Raw genomic sequence first — 17,768 nt, forward strand, 5'->3', positions numbered from 1 at the left:
TTTTACTCTCAAAATTTCTTTAGAAATGCAGAGAGTTGTCCAAGTGTTCCTGCTGAAAACTGAAACTGAAGGGAGTAGACTCTTCCCTTGCTATTCTGTAACTGGTAAATAAGATAAATACAGACCTGTCACCTTTCCAATTGCTGGGGTTAAGGTTTAGTCATCCTCTGCCCCCAGATTTACACAGCAATTTCTTGGAGTTATGCTTCAGAAGTGAATGACTTTCTGAAGCAGCAAACTTCAACAAAAAAGAATACTTCAGCTGAAAATAAATGTGTTCAGGTGACAGTGCATTTGGGTTATGAACTATTTGTGGATAATGAATTAGTCTTTCTCTAATAATCAATTTGTGCAGCATCCAGGAAAAAAAAAAAAAAAAAAAAAAAAAAAAAAAGAAGAGTGTGGATAACTTCTAACTGTTTTGCCACTCTCCAAAAAATGTTTTTGGCAAGACACCAACAGAAATTAATAAACATTAATAAAACCTGAAAGAAACAGCTAAAAGTGCTTGATTCAGAGGTGCTAAGAACTTGCCACCCTAATTGGATGCTCTCCAGGCATGGGCAGGCTGTACAGAGATGAGAGCCCACTTCCATGGAAAGCTGTGAGGGGTGGCTTTGGCAGGGGTATGGAGGGCTCATCTTTCACAATGTGCTTTGTAACACTGATATAAAATGGCTCCTGTTAGCAGGCCAGCAGGCTGGAAAGAAGATCAAAAAGCATGTCTGGGAATGTGACTGATGGGCAGTGCAGTGGAGATGGAAGAGCCTGCAACTCCAGCCTCTTGGGAAGAGGCACAGAAAGCAGAAGATGGATGGCCTGGGGAGGAGAGCTCCAGCAAAGGTAGGGAAATGCTGCCTTCTGATTTCACACAGCTGTGAGCAGAGCCTGGGATCTCCTGGGATCCTTGTTATTTGTTGATCAAACTGAAATCCAGAGGATTCCTGGAGCCAGGGCTGGAGATGGCCAGCCAAAGTGGGGACTGCATCACAGATGTGGCTGGTGTGGTGGATGCACTCTTTCCCTCTCGTGGACAGAGGATATGCTCCAGCTGAGGATTAAATCCTGGATGAATCAAGACTGACAGTGGTCTGGGCTGTGCAACAGACACAGCAAGCTGTGTTTGCATATTTGCAGTTGTATAGACACCATATGGTGGATCATCTGATTCTGTATGGCCTGTCAGGGCTCTCACAGAGACCTCTGTCCTGTTGTCCTTGCAGTGAGGAAGTGTGGGCTTTAGAGTGCCAGGAGGGAGGCCAAGGTGGAGTCAAGAAAAAGACTGGCCCTAACAGGAGAAGCAGGAGAAGAGAGGATGCCTGCAGTACCTTCATGCTGGACTCTTTTACTTCTTCTTAGTGATCCCTATTTGTTTCTGTCCATAGTTTGGGCAAATACTTCACTTGCTAACTCCTCCTAGAAAAGAAAATCTCCAGTTCTCAACATTCATGAATAGTAGGATTGTTTGTTTAGCCCCTCAGTATCAGTGTCACCAACTCTTCCAATGAGTCTGACATATAAAGATTTTATAGTGGTTACTGTCAGCATGCCAGCTGCTCCCCAAAGGACAAGGACCTGAGGGTACTTCCTTCCCAGGGCAGCAGGACAGCACCTCACATGTCAGGGTCCATCCTGTCATCCCAGAAGTGAGGTAATGGAGCCCTGGGCATCAGGGATGGGATGGGATGGGATGGGATGGGATGGGATGGGATGGGATGGGATGGGATGGGATGGGATGGGATGGGATGGGATGGGATGGGATGGGATATGGGCCCAGTGGGGCTCTTGTCTGGCCAGGGCTATGGGATGCCAGGTCTGATGGTCCTGGGCGTGCTGGGCACTGGTGACAGTGGCACAGAGACATCAAGGCTGGTGATGCCCTCAGGGCCTGGCTGTTGCAGTGGGTGTCCTCCAAGAACCCAGAAAATCTTCAGCAGCTGACTTGAGTGTGTCTGGAGAATGGCATACAGGAAATAACAGGCTCTTTCCTAGCTAATGATGACCCTTGAGGACAGCATGTGGATAACAGATGTTGCAGGATTCCCTCCAGTAAGCAAGTGCAAATCTTTGGACAGGAGCTGCTGAACCCACTTATTCACCACTGATGGATTTGCTAGGTAGGATTCAGTAAACAGAATCAATAGTGCTCAGGTTACTGCATGTTGTAAGCTACATTTTAATGGGAACCTTCCTGGAGAACATTTTTTTTTTTGGAGCTGAGCCAATTTTCTGCTCAGGCACAGAAAGATAATTATTTTTCTAATTGGCTTCAGCAGTACAGCAGACACATATGAAAGATTATTAATAAAATTATAAAATATGTCAATAATAATAATGAGAGTCCTGAATATTGTCTAGAAAGGAAAATAAACCCAAGCCAAAGGTTAGTGAAACAGAGCTGGAAGAGTTTATAGCTAGGGGGTGAAGAGACAGAAGGAGACAGAAAACAAAAAAGTGGAAGCCCAGATGATGTGTCAGAGGTAAGATTCACAAACAGAGGCAGGACACACACTGAAGATAAAAAAGGATCCTAGAAAGGACAAATCCATGAATTTCTGATTTTTTTCAGGCTTCCTGCATAGACCATCAGAACTGTTCTGAGGCAGAGATGTGCATGAGCCCTTTCCCTTTGGTCATGAATTAGAACTTCAGCTAATGTTTTTTATTTAAGCAAGGTGTTATATAAAAATGATTTTAGCAGATAGTTGAATGCCTTCACAGGTAACTGTTCAGGTCAATCAGGGTAAATTCTTGGAAATATTTTGTTAACTTGAAAAAAAAGTTGAAAAGTGACACAACAGGAGATAACTTGTTCTCATTAAAACTTAGGTATAAGTCACAGTGCCCTTGAAGTTCTTCTCATTACCTTTAACCTCCATCTTCAGCAAATATGCAGAAAAATATCAGCTCAGCAGTGCTAGTCACAGCACAAAAGAAAACTTTTCTGTAGGAAATCTAAGGATTCCTCTACCCTTTTATTTATGACGCAGAACAGCTGAAACATTGAAATATCACAGACCCCGTTTTTGGAAGCCCTGTTACAGGCTGAAAAAAAAGCATGCACAGCAGCCTGAAGAAAGGAGGATGACAATCTTTCTATTTTTTGTTTAATACACTTGTGTGTGAACTAAAGTCAGTGAGGATAAAAGTCAGCACTTTGGGGAAAACCTTAAGCACCAGCATGTGAGAACTTTTCATGCTGAATCAGACCAGTGCTTCATCTTGTTCTGACATCTTATCTTTCTGTAGGCTACCATTGCCTTGGTGGGCAGGTGATTAGTGCAGAATAACCTGTGCATTGGCAGAATTTCTTCCTAATCTTATCAGAGGGTTTGGGATTTGCTGAGCTGTATGAAAAGTTGCACTCTTAAACCAGTAGATTTTTAAGTAGTCATAAGTTCTAAAAAATGCAGTTAGAAATATAGTGGGTTTTCTTCAAGTCATTGTCTTGTCATGTGATTTGCTGTGCCTGATCCCTATCGAATTCTGCATTGAATTCATCCTTGAAATCTTGCAAGGCAGGAATCTCCCTGCAAGGATCACCTTATTCTTGTTTCACTCAGCATAATTTATTTTCTCTTTGAATTTCTGTGGCTCACACTCGTTAAAACACTTACTCTGTTGCTAGGAGAGCAGAAACATGGGAGAAAATGGTCTGCATCCTGATTCACATGTTAGTAGTTAAAATAACTGCAAATAACACATTTCAAGCATCCTTTTGTGCAAACGGTTTTGGGTGTATATTTTCATCACCCCTGAAGGCCTCTTCCACCCTTGTCACTGTGGTGATTCCTTCTCTTAGCACTAGCCAGAGCAGCTGGCAGAATGGCTCAGGCCCCCCTGTTAGCATCTGACACCTCCTCACCCTGCCCTGCTACAGCCCTTACTAACCAATTGTGGAAAATATTTGTGTACACACACAATTTTTTGGTAATTCTCTGCCTCTCTTCTGAAAATCTGGGGCTTATCCCAAGCCAGATTGCTCCTATTGCCTGAAATGTTCACTGGGATCACTATATACTTCAAAATGTAAAGTTTATCCTTTTCTTGAATAAGGAACAGCTGCTTAACAGTAGATAATTCCCTTGGCTCAAAACTTCTGGGTGAGTTGAGACCATTTGGTTGTTGGTGGAGTTTTTGCACACCAGGGACTGATCTGGGAAGGTTATCATCAGAACTTATGGGTCTGCTGTTGTCTCTGACACTGGTTTGTTAACACATTCTTTCACATTTTCATCTGTGCCACTGTTTTCCCTCTTACATCCATCTTCTCCAGTCACTTTCTTAGGTCAAGCTGCTTATTTTATTCCTGTGAAGCCCCAAAAAAGGGGGCTTCAGTTTCAGCTGGAATCCCTGGCTTCAGCAATTAATTTTACCAATTTATTCCTTGCAGAAGTGGAGCTGGTGTCTAGGCCAGCTTCTGCAATAATAAAAATTGGACCTCAAATTTAGCAGAATTAAATCTGATATTTTAAGAGAGAGAAAATTAATTTTTCATTAGTCTTGAATTTCTCATAGAATTCCTTCTAATGCATTTATCTATGAGTTCCTGAAGCTCTCCATTTGGCAGCTTCTTCATTGGAAATCTGCCTTCTCTTACCTGTTCCAGGACACCTGCAGCCTTTTAAAAAGTGAGGGGCAAAGAGCTGAAGCAGCCATGTGTAATAATAACACTTCAGATGACCAGACTAATACCACTGCACAATGAAAATGAAAACCAGGCTGTGGCTGCTTCTGGGTCAACTACAGAAAGAAGCAGGAAATCATGTAATTGTGGCTAGTCTGTGAATGCTCCCTGCCAGCCATCAGTGATTTCAGTTCTGATTTGCTAGTTGTAAGGGTTGAGGGTAAAATTATGTTCTCCTCTGCATTTGTCCCCAGCTGCTTTGCAGAGAATCTCAAAGGCTTTTTAAATTTTACAGTGAAAAAGAGAAAATACTGCAGGACATTCTCCCTTCTCTTCCAGTTGTGAAGCCAAAACTTTTCCTCATCTTTGTGGTCTGTCTTTGTTTGCCCTGGACATCACAATTGGCTTTCCATACCAAAAAGATGGAAGCAATGATTTCCATAATCATTACTGCTAAAAAGATGGCATTGCTTAATGGTACAACTAGAAGAGAGTTGCACTAGGGGTAATATTGGCCTAGAAAAGCTGCTTTTGAACTTTAAAATTAAAAAAAAAATACTGAGAGAATGTAAGAACGAGCTAGATAAGTTAACATTTTTTCTGTGGTGAAACACTAAATAATATTTTAAATAAAACTGGAATTTGTCAACTGCATTAAGGTATCCCCTTTTCCTATTAAAAGCTGTGCAGAGCAATTGGGAGTCTTAGCTTTGCATCAGAACATACTGAAATTATGTTTTGCCTCCCTTTCTTGCTAAGAGGACACTAAAAGGTATGTGAAGAGGAATTTTCTGTTGTGATGGTGAAAAGCTGATTTATTAATTATTTATTAATAATTTATTATTTATTATTATTATTTATTAATTATGTCTTTAAATGGTGAAGATAACAAGCTACTTAAGGGTTTTGACTGTACTTTTATTGGTAAATTCCCATTTTGGTACAGTACCTCATTCATATTCTCATAAAAGCCAGTAAAAATCACCATCTGTAGGATATAGGGAATAAGGGATAGTAAATATCTTCTGTGGTATCAGGAACCATGGTACTAGCTAAAAACCACCTCTGGCCTCAACAGTAGAGACATTTTATTACTGAAACACAGATAGTCTCCTGCTGTGTGTGAAACTTCAGCACAAAAGGAGCTGGGTGTTTTTAAGCAAACCATTTGTAACAAAAGATGCTTTTTCTCTCTCAGACAATTGTTGAGAGAAAGCAACAGACTCTCAATGTTCAACAAGCTTTAGAGTTTTTCGTTCCAAGGAAAACAGCGTGGGGTTGGCGTAATCAATTGCTATTTGACAGAGCAATAGAAATGCACATGCTACACAGTAGCTAAAAATCTCTCCAGAAAAAGCCAAAATGGAAAATAGCCAAGCACATGTCGGGCAACAGCATGACCAAAGTGTCATCTTTACCCTTTATTAACTAATGGACCAAAAAACACACTCAATTGAATCTTTATTTATAGGTGAAATGTCATGTTTCATTCAGAAAAAAAGGTTATGATGGACCAATTATTATCAGCTTGGTTTAGGTTGGAACCTTTTCTTATTCTTGGCTCTGCTCTGAGGGCAGTGGAGTGGGCACAGAAAAATATTATGGGCTGCCAAAACACAGAAAAGGCTGGTAAGAGGAAAAGGTATTGGTGTATTAACATATCCTTGCAAAATTATCACTAAAGCATATTAGATAAGTCCTACTGTAATTCTTCCCATTTTCACCACTGCTATGAGGAAAACTTTATTCAGTAATGCAATACTACTTTAAAACATTATATCACAATATTTAGCCATCTAGATTACATTTTAAGCTTCCTCACATTAAATTCAGACATAACCAAAAAGCTTGCAAACAGCTTCCTTCTGCACACTGTGAACTCATATTCTCCATCCCTCCCAAAATGTGGATGTTTGGTTATGGCACCCTGATCAATGCCAGTTTGCAGAGTTGCCAACAACAGCATCATATTTGTTGGACAGGTCTTGCACCACCCCACCACTGGCCAGGGAAAGACTATTTTGGCTGCCTGTATTGAGCTTGAATATCCATATAGGGGTAAATGGGGCCAAAATTGCTATCCCCTAGTGATGAGGAGGAACAGCCTCCTCCAGCTACTTGTCTGATGACATGAAGACCCATGAAATATAGGAAGTGTGGCACTAAGGCAAGTCCTTAACATTGTCTATCTGCAATATGCAGTAGCAGTAGCTGAATGTGGTTTTTTGACTGCAATTACAGAGCCTATAGAGAAGTTATAGGTCCCCTTCTGTAATGGACTCCTTTGTTTTAGGCAGTACTAAAAGTCTGAATATGGCCATGAATCCTGCCAGTTGAGCAAAGTGAATGCTTGGCTGCTTACTCTGATTTCTGCTGAGCTATGTGGTTATTCAAAAATTAACCAGCAAGTAAAGCCAGAACCACACAGGCAGGTACTGTAATCAATAGAACTGGATGCCTAAACCCCACAGGTGAAAACACAATAGCCATAAAGCTCCACATTAAATTTCATTTACATGCTACATGGTGCTCTGGCATAACTGGTGGCTACTGTCCCCAGCCATGAGAAATCCCTGTGACTTTTCTGGAGAGGATGAGGGAGGATTCAGTTTTTGTTTTTTAAATTTTGGGCAGTGACAAATGTTTTTATTCGGAGGTAGGGTTTTTTTTGACTGTTTTCTCTGTCGATCAGTTTGGTGTCACTAAGCAGGGCTGTGAGATTGCACAATAGAGATGAATACACCAGGGAAGGGAAATAGTACCATCCATGGCAAGATGAGGATCCCCTAGCAAGCTGGTAGGCAAAGGTGAGGTGATTCTGTGTGCCTCAGAACCTTCAACCGCTATCACTTTCTTTGATTATTTTTCTTTTTAAATAATTTTCTTCAAGAAGGGAATCTTTTAGAGAAACAAAGGTATCTTTGTATTTTTCACATTCTTTCACTTGGTGTCAATTCCCAGAGATGTCAGATAGCTCAACAGGTGGAACTGAAGATAATATGGTCTTGGTAAGTCTCTGGAACCAATTTCTGCATCAGTTATTGCTTGTGATTGGCTTGCTTGGGATCTCTCTGGTTTCATGGGAGCTGCTGGGCACTACTCAGGCTCCTCACAGTCATGCCATGGCATGAGTGACCATGACCCAGCGGTGGCAGGCAGCAAGAGATTGTACCACTTAACTTTCTTTTGCTACAAAGCCCTGCCTTCAGGATGATGTGTACTTTGTCTTGTCACTCCACTCAATACCACAATCCAGTGTCAGCAATGGTGCCAGCTTTATTGCTATTCCAATAGCACAAAGCTGTCTTAAGGGACCACAGGGTGATTATGGATTGAAGCCAAAAGAGTCCAGTGTGAGGGTTCAGATAGTGCCACACATCACACAACTGCCTGGATGATTTCTAAAACCTTTGGGATACAACATTATAGCTGTAGCCCAAGAAGATTTTGTTGTTGTGGGTTTGTTGTGGGTTTGGGTTTTTTAATATACAATTCCTGTGTCTTTCTCATTTCCTCTAATATGTTTAGTAGCTCTGAATCCTCTACAGGCAACAATGTGCTGGCAGAGGCTCTTGGGAACTGTTGGTTAAAATTCTGCTGCCAAGATGATGAGCTTTTCAGGATAATTTCCTGGACTGGGAGATCAGCCCATCTCTGAATATGATCAAAGCTGCCAATGTGTATCTATTGTGCCTATCCATGACACACATAAGGACCACATTACAAAACTAAGAATAGCATCACTACTGACAAGAAAAAAAACCTCATTCTCTATGATGACTGTTGTACACACAGACACATAACTCTAAATCTCATGAGAACAAATCTTGCTTTTTTTTCGATACTAACTTTGTTAAGAACAAATTAATGGAAGGAAATGGTAAACTGGAATTGATCCTCTATCAGTACAAATCAGAGATGAGTTTTAGGGCAACATATGGGATTTCTTTTCTTGGAAATACCCTGAAAGAAGCCACTCTTTCAGAAGGCAGATGATATGAACTTCAGACTTCTTTCACATACCTAAACTTTAATAAACAAAAGGGTCCCACCTCATTAGTTGTTGTAGAGATCAAGTATTCAGTCTCTAATGAAATTAATCCAGGCCTTTTGCAAGCAACAGTGCAAATGAAGTTCCTAAGCAAAATCACATTTTCTGGCAACAAAGCCAGATGTAAATATCAAGTGAGCAGATCAATGATTGCAAGGGCAACAAACACCAACTTAGATAATCTAAAATGCTTTTAAAGAAGAGGGGGAAAAAAAAAAAAGAGAAAAAAAAAAAGAAACATATTTCCTGATGTGTTCTTGAAGGTCATGCTTTCCTCCTCTTACAGCTGATGGTGGTTGCTGAGCACAAATTGACTAAGGTTTGTTCTGATTATGGTCTCAGGCAATGCAATTTAGTCATATGGGCAACTGAACAGTACAAGGCATGATCAAATTCTGAAAAAAATATATTCTATAATGAGCACAAGATACTCTGCAGGTAAGGCAATTGTTTCCTCAGTAGTTAGACCCATAGCACTCGAATGTTTCCAATATGTGTATTGGCTTGGGAGTATGCACTGACCTGTCTCAGTGTGACAGGGTCTTTCTGATCTATATAGGCACCAGAAACAAGCGTGACAATTGTAACACAGCAGTTTAAAAACACTGAACAACCCTGTTCTGGTTGCATCTGTAGCCTTTCTTATCCTGGCTACACTTAACTGTGTCCTGTTGGCAACTGTGATGATTTATTTGTGATTATCAATTTGTAACTGACTCCTTGATGCTTACATGAAAAGGTATGAAAGTCCTTTTGGGGTGATAAAGTTCCGATTTTGCTGAAGCCATAGAAGCTGTGAGTTTAAACCATGCATGTGCATTCTCCTCTTGTGATAACTGTAACCTGTACAGAGCTTGGCTGCAAGGCTTAATAAAGGTTTATTTGTCAGAATTAAAAGGGTTGATGGAGTGATGTTAATTCTTACTGCTTTAAATGATCCTTTTAATTTAAAGATCTGCTGATTTATGTGAATTTCTCAGCAGCGTTCACACTGTGATGATTCTGGCTGTTCAGGAGTATCATCCCTCTCCTCTTTCCTTGGCCCACTGAAGACATTCTGATGCCACCCGCAGGTGGACTCAGGTACTTTCAGCAGTTCTGTCCTAATCTACAGCAGCTCTCCGCCCTTTTAAGGGGATTTAGCAACACAAGTCGGTAATATTAGCAAGCAGAGGGGACGTCAAGGCATGTAGCTGTGTGGGCACATAACTACAGGGTGATATTCAAAGCCCTAATTGGGTCTGTGCCTCAGATGAGAAGTATTATTTTAGTACTGGAGTGTGAGATAGAGAACAGAAAGCTCCCTCTTCGTGTTCATCTGGACTTAGACAAACACAGACGGAGGTTAGACCCTGCTCCTTCTTGCAGGCTCCAGCCTACAGCTAGACCACAAATCTGTTCTGTGAGAGTCCTGCCAAAGCTGCAGATGGGCGAGGTCTCCCTTATTCCTGCAGGGCATCCTGTGTTTCTGGCTGTTTTCTAGAGAGCCAAGCACAGCATCCAGCATCCTGGTGTGCAGGAGGCTGTGTCCCCTGGCAGGAAGCAGTGCCAGGGTGCTGCCACAGCTCCCAGCCATGGCACAGCATGCAGAGCCTGGGATCCAAGAGCCTCGCCCAGCAGTCATTCTGGGACAGCACAACCTGCCTTTCTATTGATTCACAGAGTTTCCCTGGAGGCTTCACCTATGCATATCTGTGCAATATGGTCCTGCTGCTATTAAGTTAAAGATTTGTGAGATCCAAGTAAAATTAAGGGAAATCTTGGCTTCCTGGAGAACTTGATTACTTTTATGGTTATGCTATTAAGTACTGGTACAGAAGGAAAAAAAAAAATCACAGCTTTACAAAACAGTAGAAGAGAAGGGGTAAGGAGAAAAGACAAGGGAAATAGTAATGTTTATTATATTTAGATGAGTTTAGATGAATAGTTCTCATTGTATCATAAAAGTGCATAAATAGAATGACTTTTGATTTTAATGCTGTGAACAAATTACTGATCAGAGGATTTTTTGCATAATATCTTCAGTAAAATGCTGCTTTTTGTTGCACTTTTTCAGCAATGTGAAAAAAGATCAGGTTTACCATGTATAATTTTAACATTTGCATCAGTGTCATGTTGAAGTCCCTAATTAGAGAGTCATGGACTTCTGACAGAGGATGTCAGCTGTACCCCAAGAAATGTCTCTTAAAAATTTTAATTTGGAAAACTTGTGATGAGTGTTTCTGGTTTGGGCTAGCAAATGTGTTTGCCTGCCTGCTCTGTGTTTCACACCTCACAGTGTCAGGAGCAGTACTCCAGGGTTTGCCAGCTCAGCAAACACCTGCCATCAAATTCACAGCACACATTGACTTGTTTCTGTCTCTCTTTGCTTTCCTGAAAAATTTGCATCCCTGGAGGTACCTTCTTCTCAGTATATTTTGTGTTTATATCTTTATGCCTGTTTAGAGGAGAACAAGATGAAGTGGCAGCATCTATCTCTTAGCTCCTATGCTTCAGGAGCTCTGTCATTGTGAAATCATTGAAATCAATCTGAAAGCTTCATCAGATTCTTGCGAGGCAGGGAGGGGGTTTGATAATAGAGATGGGGAGCTACGGCACAAAGATGCCATATTCTGCAAATATTTGGGCACTTGTTTAACTGGCAAGTATGAATCCAATTCCCTGCATAATCTGAGGATTTCTGGGAAGCCAGCCAAACTTTTAACAAGAACTCAATTCGGCATCACCACAGTTGCTTGGTAAATTAAGAAATGAGTGGCTGCCATGGGTGGGCAAAGTCAAACAGTGAATCCTGATATCCCAAGACCTTATGCTGTGTTTTAACTGTAAGAAGTCTCTTTTTCCTTGGTTGGGGCCATCCTATCCCTTCTCCCTGTTAGGACATTTAGGGAGGCACTGCAGAGTCAGCAAGAGCCCCGATGCCAGGAGAAGCAATGGTCCAAAACAGCAGCCATCCAAACTTGTTTTACTCTCTCAGACTGGAACCGCTGCCTCCTCACCTTGCTGGCCCCGATGCATTTTCAATTCTGCCGGCATGTGGATGCTACAGCCCGACTTTACCACAACACCTAACCCGCTGGAAACACTGGTTGGATTTAGCCCCTTACTGACGGCCCCTCAGCAGTACAAGCAAACTGCATCTCCTGCCTGGATGTGCTCAAAGGGCTCTCGAGAAGAGCCCGCAGGGAGGGCAGAGAGGCGCTCGGAGCCCGCAGGATGCCCGGCTCCATTCGGTGCCCGCCGCTGCCCGCAGGAAGGACAGACAGGTGCTCGGGAGCATTCCCAGCTCCCGTCGGTGCCCGCCGCTCCCCGCAGGGAGGGCAGAGAGGTGCTCGGGAGCATTCCCAGCTCCCGTCGGTGCCCGCCGCTCCCCGCAGGGAGGGCACAGGCGCTCGGGAGCATTCCCGGCTCCCGTCGGTGCCCGCTGCTGCCCGCAGGGAGGGCAGAGAGGGAGCCCCGGAGCATTCCCGGCTCCCGTCGGTGCCCGCTGCTGCCCGCAGGGAGGGCAGAGAGGGAGCCCCGGAGCATTCCCGGCTCCCGTCGGTGCCCGCCGCTGCCCGCAGGGAGGGCAGAGAGGTGCTCGGGAGCATTCCCGGCTCCCGTCGGTGCCCGCCGCTGCCCGCAGGGAGGGCAGAGAGGTGCTCGGGAGCATTCCCGGCTCCCGTCGCTGCCCACCGCTGCCCGCAGGGAGGGCAGAGAGGTGCTCGGGAGCATTCCCGGCTCCCGTCGCTGCCCGCCGCTGCCCGCAGGGAGGGCAGAGAGGTGCCCCGGAGCATTCCCGGCTCCCGTCGCTGCCCGCCGCTGCCCGCAGGGGGCGCTGCCGGGCTCGGCGCTCCGGCAGGGCCGGGGCCGGGGCGGCTCCGCGCGGGGGCAGCGCCGGGCGCGTCCCGCCCTCCCGCCGCCTCCCCTCCCCTCCCCTCCCCTCGGCCGCGCCGGTGGAGCCGCCGGGCTCCCCCGCTCCTCTTCACATGGGGCTCGCCCTGCCGGCGGGACGGCGCTCCTGCTCTCCCGCCGACCGCTGACAGGGACCCGGCGCGGCAGAAGGGGGCTGGTCGCTGCCGCCGGCGGGCAGGTACGGGGGCAGGTACGGGGGGCAGGACGGACGGACGGACGGACAGCGGGACGGGCCCCGGGCTGTGCCGCCCCGGCCGGCGCTGCGGGCGGAGCGGGCGCACGTGGAGCCGCTCGGTGCCGCCGCTCCCACAGGCTCTTCCCGACAGGGTCTTTCCCGACAGGGTCTTTCCCGACAGGGTCTCTCCCGACCCTGCGCGGTTTCGGGATGCTCGCGGGACCCCCGCCGGTCACTTGCGGGCGCATCGCGGGGGATTCTCTTCCCGGCTGCGCAACTTCAGGGAGGCACCCGGGCGGAGACGCTGGTCTTCCCCGTTCGTCCGAAGGGGATGGAGTTTGATTAAAGAGCCGCGGGTCTCCCTCTGTCTTTTCTTTTACCTGTCAGGAGAACAGTCCGTTATTTGTGAAATTATTCTGTGTCAGTTCAGGTGTTGTTTCTTTTTTTCCTGTACACTACCAAGTACAGTTGGTAGATTAAAACACAGTGCGAATCCCTTATGCCGTAAAGTGAGCGCTATGGGTTTGCCGAGTTCATATAATCTGATGTTCTCATAGCTCAAAATAAACCTTTTCATTAAAAAGGAGAAAACCGGAATCAATCCTCAGAGCTTTTGATTGATTAGAGCTCCCTCGTGGAAATCAGCGGGGAGTTTTGCCTGATTAAGAGCTGCAAAATTGTCCTGAGGTTTGTTACACAACTGGCTGTAGTTGTGCAGTACGGGCTCAGTTAGGTAACTTTGCAACTGGGTCTTTTTTTCACTGGTCCAGCTGAAGTACTTTCAAGTCAAATTTGTTTCATTTCTCCGCTCTGAGCCCTCTCTGCTCGTCGTGTACACGGTAGTGGGAGGACTCTTTTACCTGCCTTAAAGTAGAGTAAACGTGTTGGGTAAACAGGGAAGCTGGTGACATCCTTTGGAGAGATAGCGATTGCAGTTTAGAAATGCTCCATGTGTTTTGCTGGCAGTGCCAGGTTAACTGCTTTCATCCTGAACGTGTTTTATTTCACTTGTGTTACAGTTGAGCCTCAGATGCTCTATTTAATAACCAGCTGTAACAGAAGGTGTACAGACATGGATGTATTCATAGTCTCTCCAGCAAAGAGCATGCTTTCTGGTGTGATTATGCAGAAATGGTACAGAAAACAGAGCATTGCTCCCAGAATAGCTTGGAGGTTGCAATTTCCACACATGTGAGCTGACTATTCAGTTACTGCTGTTCTGCTTTTTCTGTGCTGCTGAAATACCTGACAGTAAGCAGTTTACAGAATACAGTCACTTTTAGTGGAGGAACTTTTCATCTTGCTGCAACTGCAAGAGTTTATGTCAATTTTTTAAAAGTTTTTTAGGAAAGTAGGTAAAATAAAATGGAAACTTTCTGGCCCTTCAAGTAGCAGCAACATAGGACCAGACTTGGGGAGGGGGGAACAAACAAAGCACAACATTTTTCTTTGGGGTTGAAACTACTTTCAGATGAGAAACTACTTTGGGATGGCACTTCTCAAGTTTGCTCTTGATTCCTTGAAATTTCAGGTGGTGTAGGTCTGATCGATCTAGCTATTCAAGTGAGGCAAAGGTATTGAGGAGTTAAAATGCACATTAATGGAAAGCTTCAGATAGCCTTCTAATATCTTTAGTGGGGCCAGTGTGTTTGCTGTGTTTGGGACAATTGCATTTGATTTAAAAGAATAGAGTGTTTCTGAAGCAGGGCTACTCTCTTAGCTTTAGTATTCAGGGCTGGTGTTCCCAAACTGAGACCACAATCCAGTACGAGTCCCTTGCATGTAAATTCAGTGTCTGCAGATACATGTGTTGGTATTGCCAACCTCATTGGAGGTTGGATACCTAGTGTCTTTAAGTCTATGGAAAAAAACCTCAGGCGTATGGTGAACAGCTTTCCAGAGCTAGGACCATGGAAAACAAATTGTGTATCAAAAGTTAAAAGTATTCACGAAAGCTGTAAATAACATTCAAAAGGAGATCCTTAATATGCATGTGAAGAGCATTATCAGTTTGTGTAGCTCAGTAGCCAGTATGCTGCTGAGCTGTCATGCTTAACTATCCATCTCCTAATCTTTGGGCAGAGATTTTTCTACAACAGGGTGCTTAAATGTACCCCAGTTTGAAGCACAGAATTAAGGTGAATTATGGTGAACTAATTCTGCTCAAGAGATTGGATACTTGCACCTTGAACAGAAAAACTATCTTCTTAGCAGTGTGCCAAAGCCTGGAGCTCATCATACACAGAGAATCAAATGGGGTGCACATTGCACTGTTGTGTGTTCAGTGCTGGTTTAAAGGAGACTTTTCTATGGCAGCTGTCATTTATGTATCACAATTGTTGATTGGTCTTCACGAGGTGGGCTATAAAGTGTCATGGATGTGAAGGGATTAAGTGCTTGCTGAGTTTGAAAGAGAAAAACATTGAGGCCAGATGGGAAATGGTCTACACTGGCAGTTTGATCTGGCTTGTCTGCCTTGTTTGCTGTAGATTGTTTGAACAGCTCTTTTAGGTATTCAATGGTGGCTGACAACATTAAAATTTGGAGTGTTTTTCTATTGCATTCCTTTCCATCTTTTTGCACGCACATGGTATTTGGTAGGCATTGGTATTTTATCATTCCCTTTTCCTCAGTTTAGTATTTTAATGTTTTAAAATCCTCTATTAGACTCCATGCAAAAGCAATGCTCTGTTAATGGATGGTTAGAGTGGTGAAATTCGAATGTCAGATAGCCAGCGGTCAGCATTATGGTTCCTGTGCAACCATTAGTCAGCAAGACTTTGCATAAATATCCAATCTAAAATTTAATATCATCTGCTGTAGTGTGTCTCATTGGAAAGGTGGCTTTAGGTAAGTCTAGGAAGTTCTAACTGGAGGATGGAGGACACATGCCTACGAAAAGCTGTGCTGAGGCTGATGTGAAAATGGTAACATTTGTGACTCAAAAGTTTAAACCCATTTTTGCTCTTAAAAACTGCAGTGTAAAACTTTAGGGTGGCTAAGTATTTTCAGTGTTTTTGCAAGATGTCTGATAGCAAAACCTGCAAAGTAGCTGTTCTGGGGAGTTCTGCTTTTGTCTGCCCTTGGAACTGAAGCGTCCTTTGCTGTTGCAGTTGCCAGCTATGATAGTTGTTGGCAGAGAGAGATTTTTATTCAGTTTAAATTCACATTTGGGTCGCTAAAGACCCTCATGGTGTCTCCCATTAATCAGCCAACTGTGGCTGCTGCCCTTAAGCAAATAAAGTTGTGTTAATTTGCTCCTGCTTGCCCTTTTATGCTGCAAGTGCTACACAGCTGTGAAGTTGCCATTTAGCTTTGACTCAGGACACGTTCTTCTTCCAAGTGCAGTGCTCAAACAGCCTGGATTCTCAGAGAAAGGTAGGTCTGAAAGTGGCACTTGTGACCTAGAAAAAAGCTACACAGATATAAGGGGAGCTACATGCATGCTTAAAAACTAGCACATGCCCAAGTGTTTTGGTGAATAAGCTGGAATGCTTTGCTGAATCACAGCTGTGAGGGTGCAGAAATCCTATACCTACAGCGTTTGCTGCAGCTGAGTGCAGTGCTTTGAGTGAATTTCAGGGCAGGTGTTTGGAGACCATCCGGACAGCAAAAATTAACCAGGAGTGGGACTGTACATGCTACAGACAGGAATGGAAAAATTACATTGCAAGTTACTTTACTGGGAAATTTTACCAGTACTTCTCCGTTTCTCTCTGATACTCAAATGCTGAGGGGAAATCGATGCAGTAAATGACCCAATTCCGATTGATTTCCTTAAGAGAAGAATTAAGTAAAGGGTGTGTCTGAGCAAGCTGGCTTGGCAGTTCCACCCACGGCTGAGGAAACGGTGGGATTTGCCCAATAATGACGTTTTTTGTGTCAGTCGTTGTTAGCTGATTCCATACGCGGGACCAGCGCTAAGTATGGAAGTGCCGGTACCGACCCGGTCTTGGTCCCGTTAATCCACCCGCGGCCGCTGCGGGAGGGAGCGGGACTGGGGGTTCCGGGAGTGGGGCCAGGGATGCCAGAGCGGGGCCGGAGGTCCGGGAGCGGGGCTGGGGGTCCGGGCGCTCCCGGCGCTCCCGTCCCGGCGGGCGGGCGGAGCCGCCGGAGGGCGCCCGAGGACCGGCGGAGCTCCGGGGATCCCGGGCGGGACGCGCATCCCGAGCATCCCGGGCCGCTCTCCTGTGAGGAGCATCCTCCCCGCGGGATCCCGGCGGGTGTGCGGGGCGGGACGCGCATCCCGAGCATCCCGGGCCGCTCCCCTGTGAGGAGCATCCTCCCCGCGGGATCCCGGCGGGTCTGCGGGGCGGGACGCGCATCCCGAGCATCCCGGGCCGCTCTCCTGTGAGGAGCATCCTCCCCGCGGGATGCCGGCGGGTGTGCGGGGCGGGACGCGCATCCCGAGCATCCCGGGCCGCTCCCCTGTGAGGAGCATCCTCCCCGCGGGATGCCGGCGGGTGTGCGGGGCGGGACGCGCATCCCGAGCCACTTGTTCTTCTCCCGCGCACCCTCCCGTTCGCATTGCTCGCCTGCTTTACCTGGGTCATACTCTGGTGTCCTGCGAGTATAGGGGCTGGTCTGAGCAGAAGGAGATTCCTAACTTAGCTCGCTGCCCTCCCCCGCCCTATTTTTTCCACTAACCTTTCCTGCTTTGCCAGCCCAGGCTCTCCTAAGATAGAAATGAAATTATGTCTGCCAGCTTCTTTGGTATCCTGACTGAAGGCAGTGCAAGAAGCACCTCAGGATGGGGCACAAAGAGGAGTCTTGGCTAGACTAACCTTTGGTGGCTAAAGCAGTGATTCCCAGCTGTGTGACTTTGATTCCTCATTTATTGTCAATAACGTGTGGATTGACACAGGTAGCCACAGGGTAGGCACAGCGTTATTTGCTATCTAAGTGGTTCAGCAAAGTCTGGAAGTGAGTGGTTATCAGAGAGAGCTGGATTAGTACTTAGTAAGATTCCCTTTACTTGAGCAGGGACAAATGGAAAGCAGGTGTGCCCTAAGTAAGAAAAG

The 17,768-nt window shown here is 45.3% G+C and overlaps 1 protein-coding gene across 4 annotated transcripts in view; it reads left to right on the top strand.

The window, feature by feature from the left end:
• The first annotated feature begins 12,567 nt into the window (after nt 1–12,567).
• Nucleotides 12,568–17,768, top strand: part of CPNE4 (copine 4) — a 214,149-nt gene continuing 208,948 nt past the window's right edge. For 2 of the 4 annotated variants that reach the window (XM_056485295.1, XM_056485296.1), the window contains exon 1: nt 12,601–12,750. The gene's annotated coding sequence lies outside the window, so the exon portion shown is untranslated. Of the gene's footprint in view, nt 12,751–17,768 lie in introns of all 4 variants that reach the window. The other 2 variants (XM_056485293.1, XM_056485294.1) reach the window with 2 other exon arrangements.

The sequence above is a fragment of the Oenanthe melanoleuca genome, chromosome 2 (genome assembly GCF_029582105.1).
Source record: "Oenanthe melanoleuca isolate GR-GAL-2019-014 chromosome 2, OMel1.0, whole genome shotgun sequence".
NCBI lineage: Eukaryota > Metazoa > Chordata > Aves > Passeriformes > Muscicapidae > Oenanthe > Oenanthe melanoleuca.